Source organism: Olea europaea, unplaced genomic scaffold, assembly GCF_002742605.1.
Source record: "Olea europaea var. sylvestris unplaced genomic scaffold, O_europaea_v1 scaffold2342, whole genome shotgun sequence".
NCBI classification, from domain to species: Eukaryota; Viridiplantae; Streptophyta; class Magnoliopsida; order Lamiales; family Oleaceae; genus Olea; species Olea europaea.
In genome coordinates, this window is record NW_019241536.1 from 126850 (window position 1) to 136476 (window position 9627).

Here is a 9627-nt window from a genome sequence, read left to right on the forward strand (position 1 = left end):
AAGATGACAAGAAACTTGAACAGAAAGTTGAGATTTTTGGGGGGACTGATGATGATTTTTTTGCTGTGGATAATGGTGATTTGTCATTTTCTTACAGGAATTTGGTTAGTTTTGATTCCTGCAAATCTATCTTTTCATTTTAGCTTGAATCAAGAAGAATTTATCTGAATTTGAGATCCAAGATTTTGGTTAATTGACTTTTGCATGTATTTTTCCAAGATAATTTTTTATAGCTCAAAACTAGAGGGAGAACTACTATATAAATATGTGGTTTCATTTTCGTTTTATTTATTGTTTAGATTAATCTGTGACGTGAGAATTATCCCCAAGTAATGCTATATACACGTATCTTGGACTAAACAATGATAAACTAAGTCTTATTCCCTATAAATATAAGGTGGGGTCGACTAGTTAAGAATGTATACGGAAATCCTCCTCACATCAGGCTGTGGGATCTAAAATTACTGAAGAGTGAGTGGCTTTTTAATTTGCTTATAATTTGTTACGAGTATTTAGATTTGGTCCATGCTTCTGCTGTTACTTCTAAAGTAAACTTAGTTTTGTTAAGACTTAGGTTTTATCTTAAAAGATCAATATTATTAAGATGAGTAGTCTAATCACTTATAAGTTAGTCTATGTTTTTATCTCTATGTGATGTGAAATTTTATACCTTAACATGTCCCGTAAGATAGTGGTTTGTTTGAGCAGACCAATTTTGAAATTCGTGTGCTCATTTTTTTAGTTTTAATTAAAACTTGGAGTTCCATTTCAAAAGATCAATCTTGTTAAGAGAAATAACATAAGTCCTTATAAGTTGGTCTATATTTGAATCTTTCAATCGATGTGGAATTTTTATCCTCTAACATGCCTTTGCAAGATGGTGGCTTGTATGAGCAGACCAATCTTAAAATCTGCGTGCTCATTTCTTTTAGACTTAATCAAATAGAATTGTTGGTTGGAATTTAATGGGCTTTGATACCATGTTAATATTTGAAATTTTATCCTAAAAGGTCAACTTTATTGGGAGGAGTAATCATGTTCCTTATAAATTGGTCTACGTTTTCATATTTATTTAATGTGAAATTTTATCCCTTAACGAGTTTTTAGTTCAGCCATCATCGCTGGAGTAAATTTGGAGTCAACTAAACAATATCCAGTGAAGCATCAGATTCCAAGAAGTAAATAATAATAATAATAATAATAATAATAATAATAATAAAAAATCCTGTGCAATCTAATTTTGCAGTGACCGAACCAAACTTGATCGTGTTTGTACCTAGAAAGTCACTACAAACATCTATGAAGATAAAAGATTCATGCATGAGTAACTTTACTATATGTTTTCAAATTTAGTATGTCTTGTTCGCTATATATTATAATAGTAGTGTGATGGGAAACCGCTAGAAGAGAATATTAATGGACGATTTTATTTAAAGAAACTGAACGTGAACACAGAAATTGAAATACAGAAAAATAACCAGACTCTTTCTACTCAATCATTGCCTATCTATCTCCTACTTCTTTCCCTTATTTATAACCTATATCTAACAAAAATATTCCCTCTTCCCACGTGCATTTGTAATAGAATTTAGTTAAGCCTCCCTTCCAGCTGATTCTCTTGGATCTTCTAGAATAGGTGATATGGACTGGAGGCCTATCAATACCCCCGGTTTCCAAAGACATCTTGTCCCCAAGGTGGAAGTGTTCTGAAATAGAGTTCACTGACTCCCAGGTAGCTTCTGTTGCAGGTAAGCCTTTCCACTGAACTAGAACTTCTTTTCCTGGTGGTTGACCTGAATGTGCCTGGCGAATATCCAAGACTTGTTCAGGTTCAATAGCCCATTCCAAGTCAAAAGTGAGATGCGATGGAATTGGCTGGTATGCTACCTTTGAACCTCGGGCCTTTTTCAGTTGAGAAACGTGAAAAACTGGGTGTATAGAGGCCATGGAAGGTAAGTCCAAATGATAAGCCACTGATCCTATTCGCCTTAACACTTCAAATGGGCCAAAGTATTTAGGCCTCAGTTTCTCATTTGGTCGTCTTGCCAATGAGCTAAGGCAGTATGGTCATAGCTTGACACAGACTGACTCGCCTTCAGTAAATTGGATGTCTCTTCGATGTTGGTTTGCTGCTAATTTCATCTTGTCTTGAGCACGGCTGAGATGAGCCTTCAGTTCATCTAACATTAAGTCTCTGTCTTGCAGCTAGTGTTCAACAGAGTGCACCCTAGTGGATTGACTGCTAAAACGAATTAAAAGAGGGGGATCCCTTCCATAGACAGCTCGAAATGGAGTGGTGTTGATAGAGGCGTGGAATGTCGTGTTGTACCAATACTCAACCTAGGGTACCCAAGTAGACCAGCTCTTAAGTTTGTCATAAGAAAAGCATCGAAGAAATACACAATACATCTGTTGACCACTTCAGTTTGGCCGTCCATTTGAGGGTGATATGTTGTACTCCGTCGTAGAAATGTCTCCTGTAGGTAAAAAAGTTCTGGCCAAAATTGGCTTAAGAAGACCTTGTCCCTGTCAGAGACGATTGAGTTTGGGATGCCATGGAGACGCACGATTTCTTTAACAAAAATGGCCGCCACCCCTGAAGTTTTATAGGGATGTTTTAGAGGCAGAAAATGTGCATACTTGTTGAATCGGTCTATTACAACCAGTAATGTATTGTAACCACCAGATGTCGGAAGGCCTTCAATAAAATACATTGAGATATCTTCCCAAATCTGGCAGGGAATTGGTAGGGGTTGTAGTAGTCCAGCTGGAGAGAGGGCAAGTGACTTGTTTTGTTGGCAAACTATACATTCGTCAACAAATTTTTTGATATCTTTCTTCATCCCTTTCCAGTACAAGTAGCTAGCCAACCTTTTATAGGTTCGAAGGAACCCAGAGTGACCTCCCAAGGTACTGCAGTGAAACCCTTTAAGAACAATGGGGATCAGTGTAGAAGAGTTAGGGATGACAAGGCGTCCCTTGAACAATAGCCTACCTTGCTTGAGTGAATAACTGGGATGGAGGTTTGGGTCTTCCTACTGCTCCTTTATTATCTTTGAGAGTTGTGGGTCGTTATTGACCGGATTGTGAATTAATCGAATGTCCAACACTTGAGGAAATGTAAGAGCAGCCAGTTCGATTGGGCTGGGAATGCGAGATGGAGCATCAGCAGCTCTATTTTCCTTCCCTGGCCTGTACTGTATCTCGAACTCGTATCCCAGTAATTTGGCCGCCCACTTCTGAAATTCCATCGGAATCACTCTTTGCTCGAGGAGGAACCTTAAGTTGTGCTGATCGTTGCGAACTATGAATTTCCATCCCAAATTATAATGATGCCATTTCTGGAGTGCCAACACAATCGCCATCAATTCCCTTTCATAGATGGATTTGTGTTGTGATTTAGTAGACAACACCTGGCTGAAATATGTAATGGGCTGTTGTTCCTGCATAAGGACTACTCCTACCCCATGACCTGATGCATCGGCTTCGATGATGAAGGGCTTTGAGAAGTCTAGTAGGGCTAATACTGGTACGGTTGCCATGGCAGCTTTCGGCTTTTCAAATATTGTTTCTGCTTCTTCATTCCACCCAAACGCATCTTTCTTTAGTTGTTGTGTCAGTGACCAGGAGATTGCACCGTAGCCTGTCACAAAATGCCAGTAGTGCCCCATCAAACCCAAAAATCCCATTAATTCTCTAATGTTACGGGGGGTCGGCCACTGTACCATTGCTTCTATCTTCTTTGGGTCAACTGCCACTCCTTGTTCAGACACCAGGTGGTCAAGATACTCTATTTGTTTTTGAGCAAAGATACACTTCTTGGCATTTGCATATAACTGATGTGTAGCTAGAGAAGTAAGGACTTTTTCTAAGTGCTGTTCATGAGTTAGGAGGTCCTTGCTGTATACCAGAATGTCGTCGAAGAAAACCAGAACAAATTTTCTAAGGTATTCCCTGAAGACCAGATTCATTAGCGATTGAAAAGCTGCCGGCGCATTTGAGAGACTAAAAGGCATGATAAGGAACTCATAGTGGCCCTCATGCATTCGGAACGCGGTCTTGTGAACATCTTCCTTTCGCACCCTTATTTGATGGTACCTTGATTTAAGGTCTAATTTCGAGATCATGGTTTCCCCATGAAGTTCGCCCAGAAGCTTATCGATCACGGGAATTGGAAACTTATCAGGAATTGTTGCTTTGTTTAATGCCTAGTAATCTAGACAGAAACACCAACTGCCATCTTTTTTCTTGACAAGCAACACCGGACTTGAGAATGAGTTGACACTTGGCTGAATAATCCTTGCAGCTAACATCTCCCGGACTAGTCTTTCAATTTCATTTTCTAAAGGTGGGGGTATCGAAAAGGCCTGACGCTGACTGGTACAGTTCCCTCCTTTAGCGGAATTGAGTGGTCTGAGTCTCGATTGGGAGGTAGCCCCTGTGGCTCTTTAAACACGTGCTAATGTTTTTGTAGCACCTCCAGTACTCCCTTAGCTAACTTCACCCCAGCCGTCACTTCAACCGACTTATGAGAGGGTCTATCTAACTTTACCCAAACTCCCTAGCCCTCATTTTGTAAAGCTTTCATCATTGCCCTTAATGAAATACCAGATTCGTTAAGCCCCGGTTCTCCCTTCAATGTTGCCAAAGTCTCGCCCATACGAAAATTCATGGTGAGGAGCTTCCAGTTAACATCCATGCTGCCCAGACTTTCCAACCATTGCACTCCCAGTACCACATCTGTACTTCCTAATTCAAGAGGCAAAAAATCTTCGACTATACTCAACCCCTGAAGTTCCAAAACCACACTCTTACATATACCCTTCCCCCTTACCGATTCTCCTGTTCCCAACACCAACCCATAGTTGGTTGTCGCTGCCATTGGAATTCCCAGCTTTTAGACCAATTCTAGAGAAATAAAATTATGGGTTGCCCCACAATCGATCAATATTGTTACTGGGCTAGAACCTAAGGTTCTTTTAAGTTTCATGGCGCCCGGTGTGGTCAACTGACCACCGAGTTCAGTGACAGCTCTACCTTGTCGGTGACCTCCAGGGCGGTTCTGTTATCTGGTCTTTGAAGATCCCCTTTTCTTCGCTGTCATCTTCTTCCACCAACAAGACACGTAGCTCACAGTTCTTACATTGATGGCCCACAGTAAATTTTTCATCACAATAGAAACAAAGACCTTTGTCCACCTCATCTGCCACTCGGCGTCTGTCATGCGTCTGGTGGGAAACTCTCTCTGGTTGGTGGTCAATTTCTCCCCTACCGTGATCGTCTTCATTGGAAACGATGTTTTTGGTTTCTTTGCTTCCCAGCGATTGTGAGATATTTTGTTGGATCTATGGATTGTGAGATCTTGGGCCTCTTTAATTATGGCATTTCGATCATCCACCTTTTGGCTAACTCCATAATTTGGCCTAGTCCTTTTGGGCCCAATACCCTAATTTCAGCCCTAATTTTAGGCGTAAGTCCATTAACGAATGTACTTTCCAGGACCTCATCTGAAATATCCTTCAACGGCGCAGCTAGCACTTCAAACTCACGACAAAATTCTGTAACAGTACCCTTTTATCTTATGGCGAGGAATTTTTCGCACATGCTTTCCTCCTGTGATGGTCGGAATCTCAACAGCAGTTGTTGCCTGAACTATTGCCAGCTTTCGAATGGTGTCCTTGCCTCCGTCCATTGAAGCCAAGAGAGGGCATCTCCGTCAAGGATGACCTCTAATGCTTCCAGTTTCTCATGCTCTGATAGCCCATTAATATCAAAATACCTCTCGGCATGGAATAACCACCCATCCGGGTCTACCCCACTAAAAATGGGCATTTTGAGTTTCCGTATTTTTCGCCAAATTTTCCCTCCTTTGTATTGATCTGTCATGGTAGTAACTTCCTCGAAAGTAGCCTCACTTGATCCCTCCGGCCACTTTCCACAGTCCGGACTGCGTAATTCACCCATGCTTGTCGGCTGTTTGTTCTATGTCGGCCACCTGTTCACGTATTTATTTGTTTCAATTTTTAAAATTACCGCAAGTGTACGGATCGTGAAAAGTAGTAAAATGGACTAGGAGTCCGAATATCGTTCCCACGAGGATTGAATTAACTCTACCGAACCAAACTTGATCGTGTTTGTACCTAGAAAGTCACTACAAACATCTATGAAGATAAAAGATTCATGCATAAGTATCTTTACTATATGTTTTCAAATTTAGTATGTCTTGTTCGCTATATATTATAATAGTAGTGTGATGGGAAACCGCTAGAAGAGAATATTAATGGACGATTTTATTTAAAGAAACTGAACGTGAACACAGAAATTGAAATACAGAAAAATAACCAGACTCTTTCTACTCAATCATTGCCTATCTATCTCCTACTTCTTTCCCTTATTTATAACCTATATCTAACAGATATATTCCCTCTTCCCACGTGCATTTGTAACAGAATTTAGTTAAGCCTCCCTTCCAGCTGATTCTCCAACCTTCTTGGATCTTCTAGAATAGGTGATATGGACTGGAGGCCTATCAATATCCCCAGTTTCCAAAGACATCTTGTCCCCAAGGTGGAAGTGTTCTGAAATAGAGTTCACTGACTCCCAGGTAGCTTCTGTTGCAGGTAAGCCTTTCCATTGAACTAGAACTTCTTTTCCTGATGGTTGACCTGAATGTGCCTGGCGAATATCCAAGACTTGTTCAGGTTCAATAGCCCATTCCAAGTCAAAAGTGAGATGCGGTGGAATTGGCTGGTATGCTACCTTTGAACCTCGGGCCTTTTTCAGTTGAGAAACGTGAAAAACTGGGTGTATAGAGGCCATGGAAGGTAAGTCCAAATGATAAGCCACTGATCCTATTCGCCTTAACACTTCAAATGGGCCAAAGTATTTAGGCCTCAGTTTCTCATTTGGTCGTCTTGCCAATGAGCTGAGGCGGTATGGTCATAGCTTGACACAGACTGACTCACCTTCAGTAAATTGGATGTCTCTTCGATGTTGGTTTGCTGCTAATTTCATCTTGTCTTGAGCACGGCTGAGATGAGCCTTCAGTTCATCTAACATTAAGTCTCTGTCTTGCAGCTAGTGTTCAACAGAGTGCACCCTAGTGGATTGACTGCTAAAACGAATTAAAAGAGGGGGATCCCTTCCATAGACAGCTCGAAATGGAGTGGTGTTGATAGAGGCGTGGAATGTCGTGTTGTACCAATACTCAGCCTAGGGTACCTAAGTAGACCAGCTCTTAAGTTTGTCATAAGAAAAGCATCGAAGAAATACTCAATACATCTGTTGACCACTTCAGTTTGGCCGTCCATTTGAGGGTGATATGTTGTACTCCGTCGTAGAAATGTCCCCTGTAGGTAAAAAAGTTCTGGCCAAAATTGGCTTAAGAAGACCTTGTCCCTGTCAGAGACGATTGAGTTTGGGATGCCATGAAGACGCACGATTTCTTTAACAAAAATGGCCGCCACCCCTGAAGTTTTATAGGGATGTTTTAGAGGCAGAAAATGTGCATACTTGTTGAATCGGTCTATTACAACCAGTAATGTATTGTAACCACCAGATGTCGGAAGGCCTTCAACAAAATACATTAAGATATCTTCCCAAATCTGGCAGGGAATTGGTAGGGGTTGTAGTAGTCCAGCTGGAGAGAGGGCAAGTGACTTGTTTTGTTGGCAAACTATACATTCGTCAACAAATTTTTTGATATCTTTCTTCATCCCTTTCCAGTACAAGTAGCTAGCCAACCTTTTATAGGTTCGAAGGAACCCAGAGTGACCTCCCAAGGTACTGCAGTGAAACCCTTTAAGAACAATGGGGATCAGTGTAGAAGAGTTAGGGATGACAAGGCGTCCCTTGAACAATAGCCTACCTTGCTTGAGTGAATAATTGGGATGGAGGTTTGGGTCTTCCTACTGCTTCTTTATTATCTTTGAGAGTTGTGGGTCGTTATTGACCTGATTGTGAATTAATCGAACGTCCAACACTTGAGGAAATGTAAGGGCAGCCAGTTCGATTGGGCTGGGAATGCGAGACGGAGCATCAGCAGCTCTATTTTCCTTCCCTGGCCTGTACTGTATCTCGAACTCGTATCCCAGTAATTTGGCCGCCCCACTTCTGAAATTCCTTTGGAATCACTCTTTGCTCGAGGAGGAACCTTAAGTTGTGCTGATCGTTGCGAACTATGAATTTCCATCCCAAAATATAATGATGCCATTTCTGGAGTGCCAACACAATTGCCATCAATTCCCTTTCATAGATGGATTTGTGTTGTGATTTAGTAGACAACACCTGGCTGAAATATGTAATGGGCTGTTGTTCCTGCATAAGGACTACTCCTACCCCATGACCTGATGCATCGGCTTCGATGATGAAGGGCTTTGAGAAGTCTAGTAGGGCTAATACTGGTACGGTTGCCATGGCAGCTTTCGGCTTTTCAAATATTGTTTCTGCTTCTTCATTCCACCCAAACGCATCTTTCTTTAGTTGTTGTGTCAGTGACCAGGAGATTGCACCGTAGCCTGTCACAAAATGCCAGTAGTGCCCCATCAAACCCAAAAATCCCATTAATTCTCTAATGTTACGGGGGGTCGGCCACTGTACCATTGCTTCTATCTTCTTTGGGTCAACTGCCACTCCTTGTTCAGACACCAGGTGGTCAAGATACTCTATTTGTTTTTGAGCAAAGATACACTTCTTGGCATTTGCATATAACTGATGTGTAGCTAGAGAAGTAAGGACTTTTTCTAAGTGCTGTTCATGAGTTAGGAGGTCCTTGCTCTATACCAGAATGTCGTCGAAGAAAACCAGAACAAATTTTCTAAGGTATTCCCTGAAGACCAGATTCATTAGCGATTGAAAAGTTGCCGGCGCATTTGAGAGACCAAAAGGCATGATAAGGAACTCATAGTGGCCCTCATGCATTCGGAACGCGGTCTTGTGAACATCTTCCTTTCGCACCCTTATTTGATGGTACCTTGATTTAAGGTCTAATTTCGAGATCATGGTTTCCCCATGAAGTTCGCCCAGAAGCTTATCGATCACGGGAATTGGAAACTTATCAGGAATTGTTGCTTTGTTTAATGCCTAGTAATCTAGACAGAAACACCAACTGCCATCTTTTTTCTTGACAAGCAACACCGGACTTGAGAATGAGTTGACACTTGGCTGAATAATCCTTGCAGCTAACATCTCCCGGACTAGTCTTTCAATTTCATTTTCTAAAGGTGGGGGTATCGAAAAGGCCTGACGCTGACTGGTACAGTTCCCTCCTTTAGCGGAATTGAGTGGTCTGAGTCTCGATTGGGAGGTAGCCCCTGTGGCTCTTTAAACACGTGCTAATGTTTCTGTAGCACCTCCAGTACTCCCTTAGCTAACTTCACCCCATTCGTCACTTCAACCGACTTATGAGAGGGTCTATCTAACTTTACCCAAACTCCCTAGCCCTCATTTTGTAAAGCTTTCATCATTGCCCTTAATGAAATACCAGATTCGTTAAGCCACGGTTCTCCCTTCAATGTTACCAAAGTCTCGCCCATACGAAAATTCGTGGTGAGGAGCTTCCAGTTAACATCCATGCTGCCCAGACTTTCCAACCATTGCACTCCCAGTACCACATCTGTACTTCCTAAT